A 14,173-nucleotide genomic window follows, 5' to 3' on the forward strand; every position below is an offset into this window, starting at 1 on the left:
CCAGAGAATTATAGTGAGTGCAAAAAACCAATCCCAATAGGTTACATAATATATGATTCCATTTATATAATATACTTGATATGACAAAATTATATAAATGAAAAACAGATTAGTGGCAGAGGTTGAGGTGGGGGCAGGAGGGAAGTGGGTATGGCTATACAAGGGCAACATGAGGTATATTTGTGGTGATGGAAATGTTCTGTATCTTGACTTTGTCAAATCAATATCATGATTGTGATATTGTGCTATAGTTTTGCAAGATGTTAGCATTGGGGCAACTAGGTAAAGAGAACATGGGACCTCTCTGTATTATTTATTATAACTACATGTGAATCTACAATCATCTACAAATCAAATATTTAATTTTCAGAAGACAGATGTCAGAATCCTGAGAAGTAGCCATTTCTAAAAAGTCATTAAAAGTGCGTGTGTATGTGGGGGGGAGGCAGTGAGGGGGAGATGGGTGGGGATGGGGGGGAACCTGTAATAGACCAGCCAGAGAGTATAGACAAAAATGTGGGAGAGTCCGGTCCCAAGGTCCAAAGGAAGACTGCTTCATGGAGGAAGGGTTGTCAATAGGTTTGCATCTTGTGCAAAATTAAGTGTAGGGCCAAAAAAGAGCCAAGACGTTTGAAAGTTGGGAAGACGATAGTAATGGTCTCCTGGGATTGAAAGGCAGGCCATAATAGCTCATGAACAACTGATGAGGCAAGGAAGGTACAAATACTACTTGCAACAAGTTTTGTGGTGGGAGGAAGGGAAGTTTAGGCATGATGCATGAGGGAAAAAAAGGGCATGTGTTCTGTTTTTGTTGTCTAAAGACAGAGACTTAGGTATTCTGCAGTTTGAAGAGAGGCAGGTAAGAGGGGTCATGTAACAGCCAGAACAAAAGTGACTCCATTTTGTTAAACCTTTGAATTTAAAAACTTGTTTTCTCCTGTAACCCAAACCACATAGCCTGCAGCTAATTGCCAGAACACAATGATTCTTGCTGTCACACTGTACACAAATAATTAGAGAAAAATTATTGATCCAGATGGCCATTCTTTACTAGTTTACTAACCTGATCATATTTGAGGTAACAGAAATTGAATCCACGGAGAGTGATGTATAACTCTGGTCAACTCCCATCTGGGAAATTCCTTGATGATTATCTGAAACACTTGAGCATGTCTGCACATCCCCCCTTGGTCATCATGAATGAACTTTCCACCACAGACCCCTATAAAATCCTTTGGCAAACCTGGGAGAGGTGGAGATGGTCTTTGAGACATAAGTCCACCATTTACCCAGGCTGCTGGCTTCCTGATTAAAAGCTACCTTTCCTTACACCAACTCTTGTCTCTCAATTATTGACTATTAAGTGGCAAGCAAATGGACCTTTGGGGTCTTGGTAACAATCAAGGACACATGGCAGAATGGAATGGGGAGAAGAAGTCAAAAGCTCAGATGGATTATTAAATAGCCTTTGAAATGAGAGAAAATTTTTTCCTCTGAGTAGGAAGGAAGAGGCTGGAATATGCCAAGAGCTAGCAAATTAGGAGGTAGGGAAGAAGGAATATTCTGGCTCTCTCTCCAAGGCTCAGCAGCCCATGCTCCTGATATAGGAGGTGCTCAGCTTCCCAGGGTTCAGGTTTCAGGACACACCTCTGGGTGTCAAGCCACTCCCCAAGGTCTCAAGCCCCTCCTCTAGGCCACCCATTAGAGGAGAACTACTATTGTTAGGCCTATTTTTGGCACCAGAGAAATTGAGAGGGGGGCTGCCATATGCAAATACACTGGCTAGGCATGCTCAATAGAGAAGTATATAATCCTGGTAGCTGAGCATGCTCAGTAAAGTGGAGTTTAATCCCACAAATGACCTTCCACTAGAGGTGCTAAAGAGCACAGAATATTCTTGAATATGTTCAGTGCATGTGACAGGATTTGACCAGTGATCATGCTCCAAAAGAGACCAACTGAGCATGTGCAAGACTGTGTTCCATAACAGAGAACTACTCTTTTAGTTGCGTATTCATTAGATATCATGAATATGTATCAGAGATGAAACTATAAAAGCCGAATCCTTGTAGGAGCAATTGTTGCTCACTTTCCTGGGGCCAACCTGCACTTTGCTGGCTGAGGTGTATATGCCTTACTTTTGTGTTAGGCTTACTTTTAGCAGGTGGCTGCTCACTCTCTTGAGCCAGCCTGCTCTCTGTACTAAACTTTGAGTGTGTGTTTCTTTTGTGTTAAACTTGGACTGGGCCCTGCTCAGTCTCTGGAGCTAGGCTGCACTTTCTCTGTGAAGTCTGTACTTCTTCTCTGTTACATTAAAACTGTTTTCATCTTCTACTATGACTCTGCTCTTGAATTCTTTCCTCAGATGGAGTCCAAGACCTAGAAGAGGACTGGGTGGGTTTAGGCGAGCTATCGGCCTCCACAGACCCTCTCCTCCGACTCACTCCCCACGCCCCTCACCAGCCAGGAGCCACCTCTTCAATTCAACCGAACTCTGGTGCTTTTCTGTTCCAGGAACCTTTCTCTATTCCTTCAGAGTTACGTAAGAGTCCACTTAGAAAATATTATTGAGGGAACATAAGGTCGAAAATAAAAGTAATTGGTATTCCTTATATTACATCTATTTATTAGAAACTGGCAGAAATGAGATCGGGGTAAAGGGGTTTCAATGAAATAGAAAGACTAGGAGAAAGAAGAGTCCATCGGGGTTCCTTGACTTTGGCTTAGCCTGTTGGAATAATTCCATTGGAATGAAGAAGGGGTGTGTTTGGAGAAAGAGGAAGAGAGGGGAATATAGCTCAAACCGAGAAAGAAGATACTAAATATTACAAAGTGGGACAAGTGGTTTTTCGTCAGCACATTTACCCGTGCCTTTTATATAGTGCGATGTAGAAGCCACATCTAGGTTTCTAGTGGAACAATCGTTTTATCGCAGTCCTCTTGTATCTTCCTTTATAAGCTCGAGAAAAACTTGCTCTCTTTTTCGGTTCTAAAAGCATTTCCATATTTGCAGAGACAACCAATCCCCAATATCTTAATTGTTATAGATCCTAAAACGTATGTTTTCCTGCCGAAACCCGGGATCGAACCAGGGACCTTTAGATCTTCAGTCTAACGCTCTCCCAACTGAGCTATTTCGGCTCCGCCCACAGGCTCTCAAAATAAAGCACAATGACTTTACCACTGAAGTCTTTCTGTTCACTACAAACACCGTAGGTACTCTGAGGGAACAAAAGATAAACCAAAACACGGTTTTTGTCTTCGAACAGTTCACCATTTTATGTAAAAGGCAAGAAGGCAATAACAAGTTAATGTCATAAGAGCTGTCATAGGGATTTAGTTAAACGCTACAATTTATTCCCTGTTGAATCCACACATCGAAGCTGAGCAGGTTCTGTTATCCAGTTGCTTGTCTCCTGAATTACTCGTTTGGCGTTGCCACACTTCTCAGTCTTCCAAATTTCATTAGTTGGCGCGGAACAGGAATTCGGTGTGTACGAGTACGGCCTTACACTGGCTGGTCTGGAAGTCGGAAAGTAGAAACCAAGAAAACAACCTACGTATGTGTGGAGTACTCACCTCCTAAAAACATTGAAGAAAAGGTCTAGCATCTTCCCTGGTGGTCTAGTGGTTAGGATTCGGCGCTCTCACCGCCGCGGCCCGGGTTCGATTCCCGGTCAGGGAAATAGCTTTTTCTCTTACCTCCCCTTTCTTTCCGGTCGAAGAGGAAGTTTCCAAGTGAACAATTAACTTTCAATTTTCGTATGAGGCATTTTCTGCCTAGGAACCCTGCGCCAGTTTCGGTATTCCGAGTGCAAAATGACAAACGGTGTAATTTTCAGTAATACTAAAAATTGTATTAATGAATGAATACTTAATCTGGCGTAGACCGAGTACCTATACATTCTAAACGCTTTTAAGTCTAACTCGTTCGCTTTGGTGATTCAGTGAGCGGGAAATTTCGGAGACGATTATATCAACTTTAGGAGTTGGTTGAGATTAGCATGACAAGAATCCTTTGCTTCATTACTTTTTATATCTCTGTTTTTAGGGAGCAGTCTGGTTGGGACCCCTGAATGTGCTTGTGGAAGAAACCAGTACCTTGACTAATGCCTGCTTCACCCTCCCCACGCTTTTGCACAGAAAGCTGATTGGATCAGAGACAAGAAACTCTTCTTCAAAAGCTACATGATTTTCTTTCCTTCTTCTGTTACGAGCCATCACTCACCGTTCAAGAAGGAAAAAAAAAAAAAAAAAAAAATCCCCTAATTCTGTATTTTGGCACAGTACGTTGAGTTTGCTCACCAGACTGGATTACAAGTCAACTCAGAGGTCAAGAGGCAAAACTATTACAAAATCAAAATCCACATCAGGACAAGAGGAAGAACAGGAATGTGAATGGTCGTAAGAAAAAAGACACCAGTTGGGGTCAATAGATCAATATATGAATATTAAGGGCCAGTGTAGGCTTGCACTGCCCTAGTCACTACGGAAGATGAAAAACAATCTCACTTCGTGATATCCCTAAACCCCAGTTTTCTTATCTGTAAAATGGGGTTAAAAAGAGTATTTAGTACATAAAGTTGTTGTGTGGAGTAAATGAAATAATGCAGTAATGATGCCATCTCATCAGTAGCAGGGTTTTTCAGCCATACTATTATCCAAATCCATATTTATTATTGTTATCTTTATTATTATTCTTCTTGTGGTACTTACGTTGAGTGGAGGAGACAGATACTATGAATAAGTTTTCTATCGGTCACCTGCTAAAATGGAGTGTAGAAAAGCACAACTGGGTGTGTGTGTGTGTGTGTGTGTGTGTGTGTGTGTGTGTGAGAGAGAGAGAGAGAGAGATTCAGAGGCAGGGTGGAGAAAGGCCTATTTGAGGTTGGCGTTGAAGAATGAACAAGATTTCTGCGAGGGAACAAAATGGAAAAGGGCATTGCAGGACAAGAAATCGGGAGAAGCAAAAGCACATTGTGAAAGCTCTTACATCGTTCATGATTTTGAATTCTGAACTAGAAACCTGGAAAAACTCTGCTAGTGACGAGATGGCATCACGTTTTCAATTTCAAGCTTTCTGGCCATACATACTAAAGCTAGAGTTAGAGTTCCCTCTGTATGCCAGGTGCTGACAAGTCCAGCTCCTGCAGTTATATAAATGCTTCCCAGAAAATTTCTCAAGTCAGTCGGGCCCCAGGGAGCTGCTTTAAAATCAGCTTGGTCTTTAAAGAGAAGACCCATCAGAGTTCTTCTTTCAACTCCCAGGAACCCGTGAGGGTGGTTCCAAATCTTGCTCTCAAACCCAGCCAGCCTATCCAACAAGGCAAATCAGTTGGGCTGAAGCTGTGTGGCGCTCTTGACTGACGTAGAACCAGCGAGAGGGGCAGTCCTCCTCCGTTCCTAGACAGGACAGCGCAGCGCGGAGTTGGATAGAGGGTGCTAGTAAGTACCTCCCCGGACACCAGGAAGAGGGATGTATTAATCTCATTTGAATCCCTTGTTCTAACTCTGTGTGCCGTGTGCCCTTGGGCTTTCCTGAGAAGCAAGCTTGGGCTGGTTATTTCTCGGAATCTTAGAATCATGGATCCGGAAACGGTCAGGCAGCTGCAGCTCCCAGGGACCCCAACCATCTACGCGACTGATCCCTAAGGGCTCACGAATCCCCCCTCTTTTTTTCTTCTCTCCCCCTCTTCTCACCCCTGGCTCCTTCAGGAATCTCGGTCTTCCCCTTCCGTAGGGGTAGAGGGGTGGGGGTGGGGGTGGGTCCGGTTGCGGGTCCAATCCTGCCTCCGGGCCCTCCACACCCGAACTTTCTTTCTCTTATTAGACTTCTCGCTAGTCTTGTCTCGCTCAGTGCGCTCCTACATTTCTCCTGCAGGCCTTTCCAGGTCTACACTAAGTTGGCTCCTGAGCTGTGTGACCCCAGCACTTCTTCGATCAGGACACTGAATGTTTGTCTTTCCTGCTAGTTCTGAGGATGAGGGCCGCTGGTGTCAGTGTTTCTCCCGAATACTCAGTTCCCAGGCACATAGTAAACAAAACTCATCGAATGAGTCAATGGATTCCTGATGTTCACTTGTTGATATAGTCACTTTCTCTTAATTTTTCCGTTTCCCCCCTCTTAGTTTACTGTGCGGCAATGCAAACACCAGAGAGAAAATTGGTCCCTGGATTGATGCCTTTGACGGACCAAGATGCAGCTGATGATGAAACGTTGAACCAACTAGCACCTGGCAGATGGGTACCCTTGCTCTGTGTCCCTGAAAGTTAAAATTGTCACAGAATGATCAATCTCCCTCAGGCTCTGGCCACCTTGTTCTGAGAGATCCAGACTTGATAGGAGTACACCGTCCTGATTGTGGAGATGGACATTACTGCCGTTGTGAGGACTGAGAGATCCAGGCAGAGTGCTCAGATTCACACAGCAGGTGAAAAAAAGTGGCTCCTAGTTTGAGATATATGGAGGAACAGGAGAAAGTGAGGCCTTAGCCAGGGGGTAGAATAGAGGATGATTATGTTGCTTCTGCTTTCTTGTGAAAACTTTTCCTTAGTCATTTTCTTAAAGAAATTTCCCCAGGAGATAACATCTGATAATTGCTAAAAGTATTGCAACTAAAGATGATGAGATACTATCGAATCAGCCAAGTTTTGACTTTTTTTAAAAAAAATTTTTAGGAGGAGAAGATCATGCAAAGACAAAGCAGAGACATATTTGTACATGCTGACCTTGAAGACTGGAGAGATGTGGCCAGGGTATGCCAGCAACCACCAGAAGCTAGAAGAGGCAAGGGTCAGATTTTGTTGTATTGTCACAATTGTGGTCATTTGTTACAGTAGCCACAGGAATGTGACACCCATGCACTATGCAATAAATTACATATGAGCAATTCAAGTATAGAAATTTGTAAGACAGCCTAGTTTTTGTCGGAAAATTGGAAAGAAAGATTTATCAGCATTGAGTTTCTTGGAGTTGAATGGCAAAACAAACAGAAACTTCGACGTTAGTTAACTTCCTTTATTGTGATCTTATTTCTGTCATAATCTGCACAATGCCTTTTTAAGACTCTTGCCTGTCAAAACTTGGGCCAAAGAGACGGACGCACTGCCGCCTGCACTGAGAAGAGAAACGCGGGGAGCGACTTTACCATACGTTGCATTATGTTATAACAGCTACTATGCTTTTAAATGATCTGAATCTTGGCGTTTCAAAATGAACCGCCATATGCCTTTTGGGCTGGGGGCATTTCTGCGGAGGCTGCGATCCGCCTTCTGAATTTTTACCTCGGTAAACAGCAAGGACTGAGCTTTTTGCCCTTTTCGCAGGATCTCCCCTTTCTTTCGCAGCGTCCCCTTGACAAAAATCACTCCGGTACTCAGCAGGGTGCGGGCTCCCGCCGCGCGTCACCTTCCACGGCGGGCCAGCAACCCAGAGAGTCCCTAGGGGCTCGCAGTCCGCGCGGCCCCTTCCTCGTGTGTTGGTGACAAATGAAAAAAGGTCCTCCGGTTTCCTCTCGCAGTATTCTCAGCTGTGCGGAAGCAGTGTCGGGGGTCAGGATACGTAGCGGCTAAACTCTAGTCGGAGGTCATTTGATGGTGCTGGGGAAAGCCAGAGAAGAGAGAGTCACAAGGAGAGGACCTGTGAAAGTCAGAAGGACGCGACCTGCCCTCAGAGTGAAAAGATAGAAGAAGCAACAGTATAAAAACGGTAGTGTGGCCGAGCGGTCTAAGGTGCTGGATTGAGGCTCCACTCTCTTGGCGGGTGAGGGTTCGAGTCCCACCCCTGTTAGGGGTTTTTCATTCTTACAACGGCCTTGCCCGGTACAAACAAGCGAATGGGTACCAGACTCCTGGAATCTGCTTGTAACTCAAGACAGACCCTGCCAACGCCTTCGAAGGAATAATGTATGTTCTTAATTAACAGCTGTGCTTCCTTCAGCCTCTCTGTAGTGTGCTCATTTCATGTTTGGAACCCTAGTTATGAGGATTGGAGAAGACACGACTCTAGGGAAAGCGCCAGTGCCCTGCTTTGCCTCAAAACTGCCCGCCGCCTTCACTCCCCCGAGCGCTTGTCGGCACCCGGTGTCTCTATGGTCGCCGGGGGTGCTCTCTTCCTGCTGTGAGCAGTTCTTTCTGCACACACCGCGTCTCTTTCTCATTCTCTGGGTCTTAGCTTGGAAATGGTTTCCTCCTGGAAGTCTTCCCTGACTCTCCCTCTCCCTCCTACCAGCTCTGGAGATAGTTACGGAGGGCATGGAGAGGGTTTGGACGGTAACAGCACAGAGGGTGTCTGTGTGTCCCATGGAACTTAAGAGTTTAGCTGAGTTCTCATGGGGTTTGCAAGCCTTAGATAAGTATTGCCCAAATATGGTACAATCTAAGTGCATTGATGGTATAGTGGTGGGCATAGCTGCCTTCCAAATATAGTACAATCTCTACTAAAAAAGAGAGAGCTTTCTATGTGTAGACTTTGAATGATGTTCCAGATTTAGGAGTAAAAAGAAGTTAGAGAATAAAACGCACTGTTTGCTAGGTGGAAGGACAGTGACCAAATTGTTCCCAAGTGGTTACTACTGGGAGACAATTTTCCAAGGGTCTCTGTTTCTGCATGTATTTTAAGTCTCTACTGTTTAGTTCACCAACAAACAATTTTGTGATTCACCAGCTGGGTGTTCAGCAATTCAATTCAATTCTGACTACTAATTGCTGGAAGTTAGTGTAGACCCTATAGGTTAACGGTTTAGATTCACAAGACTGCCCCCTACTTCACACATCAGTGTTAAGTCCCAGGCCTCCTTTACTTCGGACTGACTGGCTGTAAATTGGGGTTCCCACGACCCCCTCCTTAGGTTCGATAATTTGCTAGAATGACTCAGAGAACTCAGAAACACATTTTACTTACATTTATCAGTTTATTATTAAGGATACAACTTAGGAACAGCCAAATGGAAGAGATTCATAGGATAAGGAATGAAGGGAGGTACTTGAACCTTCCATGCCCTCTCTGGGCAAACCACCCTATCAGCACCTCATTTTGTTCACAAATCTGAAAGCTCTCTGAACCCTATCATTTAGGGGTCTTTTTGAAGGCTTCATTACCATAGATATGATCAATTATTAACTTAATCTCCAGTCCCTCTCCCTTCCTCAGAGGTTGGGGGTAGGACTGAAAGTTCCAGGCTTCTAATTAAGGCTTGATCTTTCTAGTGACCAGCCCCCGAAACTAATTAGGGGCGCACCAAGCATCACTTCATTAGAACAAAAGAGGCTCCTATCACCCAAGAAATTCCAAGGAATTTTGGAGCTCTGTGTCAGCAACCAGTGACAAAGACCAAATATATATTTCTTATTATGCCACAGAGTCACTAACTGACCTGCATCTTGGGAGAGGCCTCACCAGCAAGAAGGCCCTCACCAGATGTGGCCCCTCAACTTTGGACTTCTCAGATTCCAGAACTATAAGAAATAAATTTCTTTTCTTTGTAAATTACCCAGTCTCAAGTATTCAGTTATAGCAATAGAAAACAGACTAAGACAGAACTAATTTTCTTAATTTCTATTTTGATAACTTGCTGCTGTTTTTATGTTTTCATTTTCTTGGAAATACTGTTAATTGGGATCCCTGGATTGCTTCTGTTAGGCAATTATGTTTTAGCCTATGTCTAAGATGGCAACGGGAGGAACACCCAAAATGGCCGCAGAGAGTTTCAGGTCCCTAAAACAGCACCTTTTCGGAAAATCACAAAAAGCCCCCTCCCCCTTCTTCCTCACCACCACATCCCCTTCCTGCTTGCACGATTTTCTCCACCTATAGAAAAATCCCAACTCAGCTTAAACCTGGCTCACTTCCCTCCCCTTCCTTCTTAGCCAATAGGAACAGTCCAGCTCAGCCTAACTGGATATAAAAGGCCCACCCCCAACTCTCCCTGCTGCTGCTCCCACTTCTGAGAGGGCAGCGTGCGTGTTCATTTTGCCTGCCTAATACACTTTGGCTTGAGTTCCTGTCTCCCGGTGTGTTTCTTTTGTGCTCAGGCTGGGGTTTTTTCTTTTCAGCTTCTCTAGATTTTTCTTGTTTCCTTTTATTACATTTTATACATTAAAAAGAATAAGCAGCAAGCATGAAAGTTTTGAAGCATAATATTAAAATGAACGCTTTTGAACACATCACTACAGATCTAGAATTACACTGTTCACTATAGTAGCTACCAGCCACATGTTGCTATTTGGCACTTCAAATGTGTCCAGTGTGATTGAGGAACTGAATTTTTAATTTTAATTCTAATTAGTTCAAGTTTAAAAGGATTCTCTATCCCATTGGAAAGCTTTTAGTATGTTTAGGACAATTTTGCTATGTAAATCTATTTTTTCAATTGTTAAGTTTTATGAAGTCTAAATGCAGAGCAAATATTTCTAATGAAAATTAAAAGTACAAACTGAAATATGCTGTAAATGCAAAATACACACTGGATTTCAAAGACTTGGCACAAAAAAATAAAATAACATACTTTGATAATACTTTTTTGATCCCATGCTGAAATGATAATATTTTGAATATACTGGATCATATGTATCGTATATTATTAAAGTTAATTTCACTTATTTATTTTTACCTTTTTAATGACAAGATTTTAAATTTTATATAGCGGCTGGCATTATATTTCTGTTGGACAGGTCTGAGCTAGAACATTACTCCTACTATTGCATCAACCAATGTGCTCCTCTCCCATCCCATCACTTTGACTCCCCTTCAGAAGTAACCACTATCTTAAACTCTGTGTTTATCTTTCCTTTACTTAAAAATAATTTACCCTGTGATTCTGTCATTAATCAATGCAATACTTAGTTTTGCTTGTTTTTAAACTTTATAAAAATGGTACCATGCTGTATATTGTCTTTGGGAATTGCTTTTATAACTCAACATGAAATTTCTAATATTCACCCATGTTATTGTTTGGAAGTGTAGTTTATTCATGTTTACTGCTATAAAATATTCCATTATCTAAATATGGCAAAATTTGTTTTCCTATTTACTTATTGTTGATAAACATTTGGGTTATTTCTAGGTTTTTGCTATTATGAACAATTATGCTATGAAAATTCTTATACATGAATCTTGGTGCTTATGTGCAAGAGTTTCTCAGGGTATACATTTAGGACTGGAATTGTTGGGTTGTAGGATAAAGTCCAACTTTACAAGATATTATCTAATTGCCTTCCAAAGTGGACATATCAGTTACCACCACCACTGGTAGTTATCATAGTTCCACATCCTTGCCAAAACCTGGTAATGTCAATTTTCTTAATGTTGTCTATGTAGTGATATCTCACAGTATATTACTATGGACTTCATTCTTTGATTACTGAAATTGAACACATTTTTTTTTGTGTGTTTGGTCATCATTCATTACAATTTTCTGTGAAATATTTAATGTATGCTTCTTCTTTTTTTTTTTTTTTTTTTTTTTTTGCCTTTTTAAAGGTTATCTTTTGCTTATTGAGTTGTAGGAGGATTAGGTTGAACCGTTTTATATTGCCACTGCTCAACCTCTAACAATGGCAGCTCATATGAATTCCAGTCCATGAACAAGTATAGGCTTCCTTTCATTTAGATCTTTAATTTTTCCAAATATTGTTGTAGAATGTGAGGATTTTGCTCATCTTTCATTAGATTCATTGCCAGGTATCTGACGTTTTTTGATGCTATATAAACAGCATTAAAAAATCATTTTTTAAAGTATTTATAGCTGTTGAATAGAAATATAATTATTATTGAACTTGTATTCTGCTACCTTGTTGAATTTATTATTATGAATAGCTTCTGAGTAGATTCTTTTGGGTTTTCTTGATTTACAATCCAAATAATTTTATTTCTTCCTTTCATATCTTTATACCTTTTATTTCCTTTTCTTGTCTTATTGCTGTGATTAAGACCTGCAGTACAAGGTTTTAAACATAGTGAGCACGTTTGTCCTGATTGAAGAGGTAAAGCTTTCATTTCATCAACAGACATGTGTCTCATACAAGTGTTTTGTAGACGTCCTTTAACAGATTGAGAAAGTTTGAAAATTTGGGCCGACCCCGTGGCTCCTGCCGTGGGTTCGGATCCTATATAGGGATGGCCAGTGCGCTCACTGGCTGAGCGCAGTGCAGACGACACCAAGCCAAGGGTTGCAATCCCCTTACTGGTCACAAAAAAAGGAAAAAAAAAAGTTCTCTCCTATTCCTAGTTTTATAAAGAGGTTATTTTATTTTATTTTATTTTGGCACCTGGCCTAACCTTTGACCTTGGGATTATCAGCACCACACCCTAACCAAGTGAGTTAACTGGCCACCCCACCTAAGAGATTTTGAAAATTCTGAATGGATAATCAAATACTTTGCTGCATCTAGTAAGATGTTTATTTTTTTCTTCATTCTGTTAATGTGATAAGTTACCTTTACTGACTTTTGAATGCTAAGCCAACTTCAAATTACTAGAATAACCTTAAGTTGTTCAAGATATGTCATCTTTTGAAAACCATGTATTACTGGATTCTGTTTGATAATATTTTAAGATTTTTCTCACTACACTCATGAATAATAATGGCCTGTAATTTTCTCTTTAGTTTCCTTGTCAGGGTTTGGTATCAAGGTTATACAGGCCTCATAAAATGACTTTGTTTAATGCTGGGGTTGGTTTTTCCTTGCATGTTTAGTAAAATTAATTAGCGAAACCATCTGAACCTGGAGTTTTATTTCTAGGAATATGTACTATAGATTCTATTTAAGTAACTGGTATCAGACCATTCCGATTTTATATTTCTACCTGTATTATTTTTAGAAAGAAGGGTTTTCCAAGTAAGATATTCTACATGAACCTGGAAAATCTTTTCACCAGGAAGCAAGGAAACCATCGAAGACTACTAAAGTCATGTTAAAAGCGCTTAGCAGCTAATCTGAAAATGCTTGCTCTGACACCAATGAAGTAGTCCTAACAAAACTAAATCTAACCTGAATTTGATAAAGCCCTAGATCTAACTACCAAATTATAGAACTTATAGGAGCAGAGGAACATGTTAAATACCATCAAAGGAGTGCAATAATTAAAATCCAAACTGTGGTAAACTCTACAGCACAACCAACCTAGTTAATCATTAAGTTGCAAGAAAAAAAAAAAAAAAAAGACTGTGGGGAGAACTTATATATAAAAAACTTAAAATACATACCAACTTATCACAATGTATAGACCTTATTGGAATACTGATTTTAAAAAATGTGAAAATAATGAAGACAGACAATTTGAACACTGAATGATCTTTGATGATATTGACAAAATGGATAATTTTGTTTAGGTGTGATGACTGTGCTATTGTTAGTTTTTGAAAGAGTCATTATCTTCTATAGTTAATCAAATATTTACAGGTAAAACACAATTTCTGGAATTTGCTTCAAAATAATCTTGAGCAGGGAGAAGGGGTAGGGCTATAGATGAAATAAGATTAATCCTGAGTTAATAATTGGTGAAGCTGGGTGACACGTACGTGAGTTCATTTTTCTATTTTCTCTACTTTTGCATGAGTTTGAAATTTTCTACAATAAACTTTTTTTTTTTTTTTCAAAACTAGAGGAGGACTATTAAACTGATGAGAAACTCTGACGGGAGGACTTGGACTTGCTGCTCTTCACTGTAGGTTATCTGGGTGGGCCAGTTGCTGAGGAACTCCTGTTCAGACATATCTTAAGCTCTGTCCTTAAGTCATATATCATCTAAAAGCCACATACCCAGTTTCATCCTCTATAGAAACAATTTCAGAGTTATGTCCTAAATGCTTTCATCTATAAACTATGTAAGAAATGGCCCTATAAAGAGTATGCTCTAATTTCCTGTAGGAACTGAACCTAAGGAACATTGTTTTCATCTGTGTCTTTTGTATAATAAACCATGTAATCCCCTTTGGAATTTGTTACTAGAAAATTGCATCTTTGTTCTTTATTACTAGGTAATATGTAACCATTTTCCAAAATGTTTTCTGTAAAACAAAAGAATTCATGAAGATGCTTCCCCAAACAGGGATCTATGGTGAATTGCTTTTGGAAAGCAATTTTTTTTAGCTCCCTCATTTAAGATTTAGAATGGACATTAGCATATTATGCCCTGAGAAGTCTTTAAGGAAGAGTTAAAAAACCCACCTAG

General features: G+C 40.8%; 2 non-coding genes across 2 annotated transcripts; one reads left to right on the plus strand and one right to left on the minus strand.

Annotated features, from left to right (window-relative positions):
• Positions 1 to 3,068: 3,068 nt before the first annotated feature.
• Positions 3,069 to 3,141, minus strand: TRNAF-GAA (transfer RNA phenylalanine (anticodon GAA)). The gene has a single exon. It is a non-coding gene; the product is annotated as a tRNA-Phe (tRNA).
• A 472-nt stretch (positions 3,142 to 3,613) lies between these two features.
• On the plus strand, positions 3,614 to 3,685 carry TRNAE-CUC (transfer RNA glutamic acid (anticodon CUC)). The gene has a single exon. It is a non-coding gene; the product is annotated as a tRNA-Glu (tRNA).
• Positions 3,686 to 14,173: the final 10,488 nt, after the last annotated feature.

The sequence above is a fragment of the Cynocephalus volans genome, chromosome 5 (genome assembly GCF_027409185.1).
Source record: "Cynocephalus volans isolate mCynVol1 chromosome 5, mCynVol1.pri, whole genome shotgun sequence".
Taxonomy (NCBI): Eukaryota; Metazoa; Chordata; class Mammalia; order Dermoptera; family Cynocephalidae; genus Cynocephalus; species Cynocephalus volans.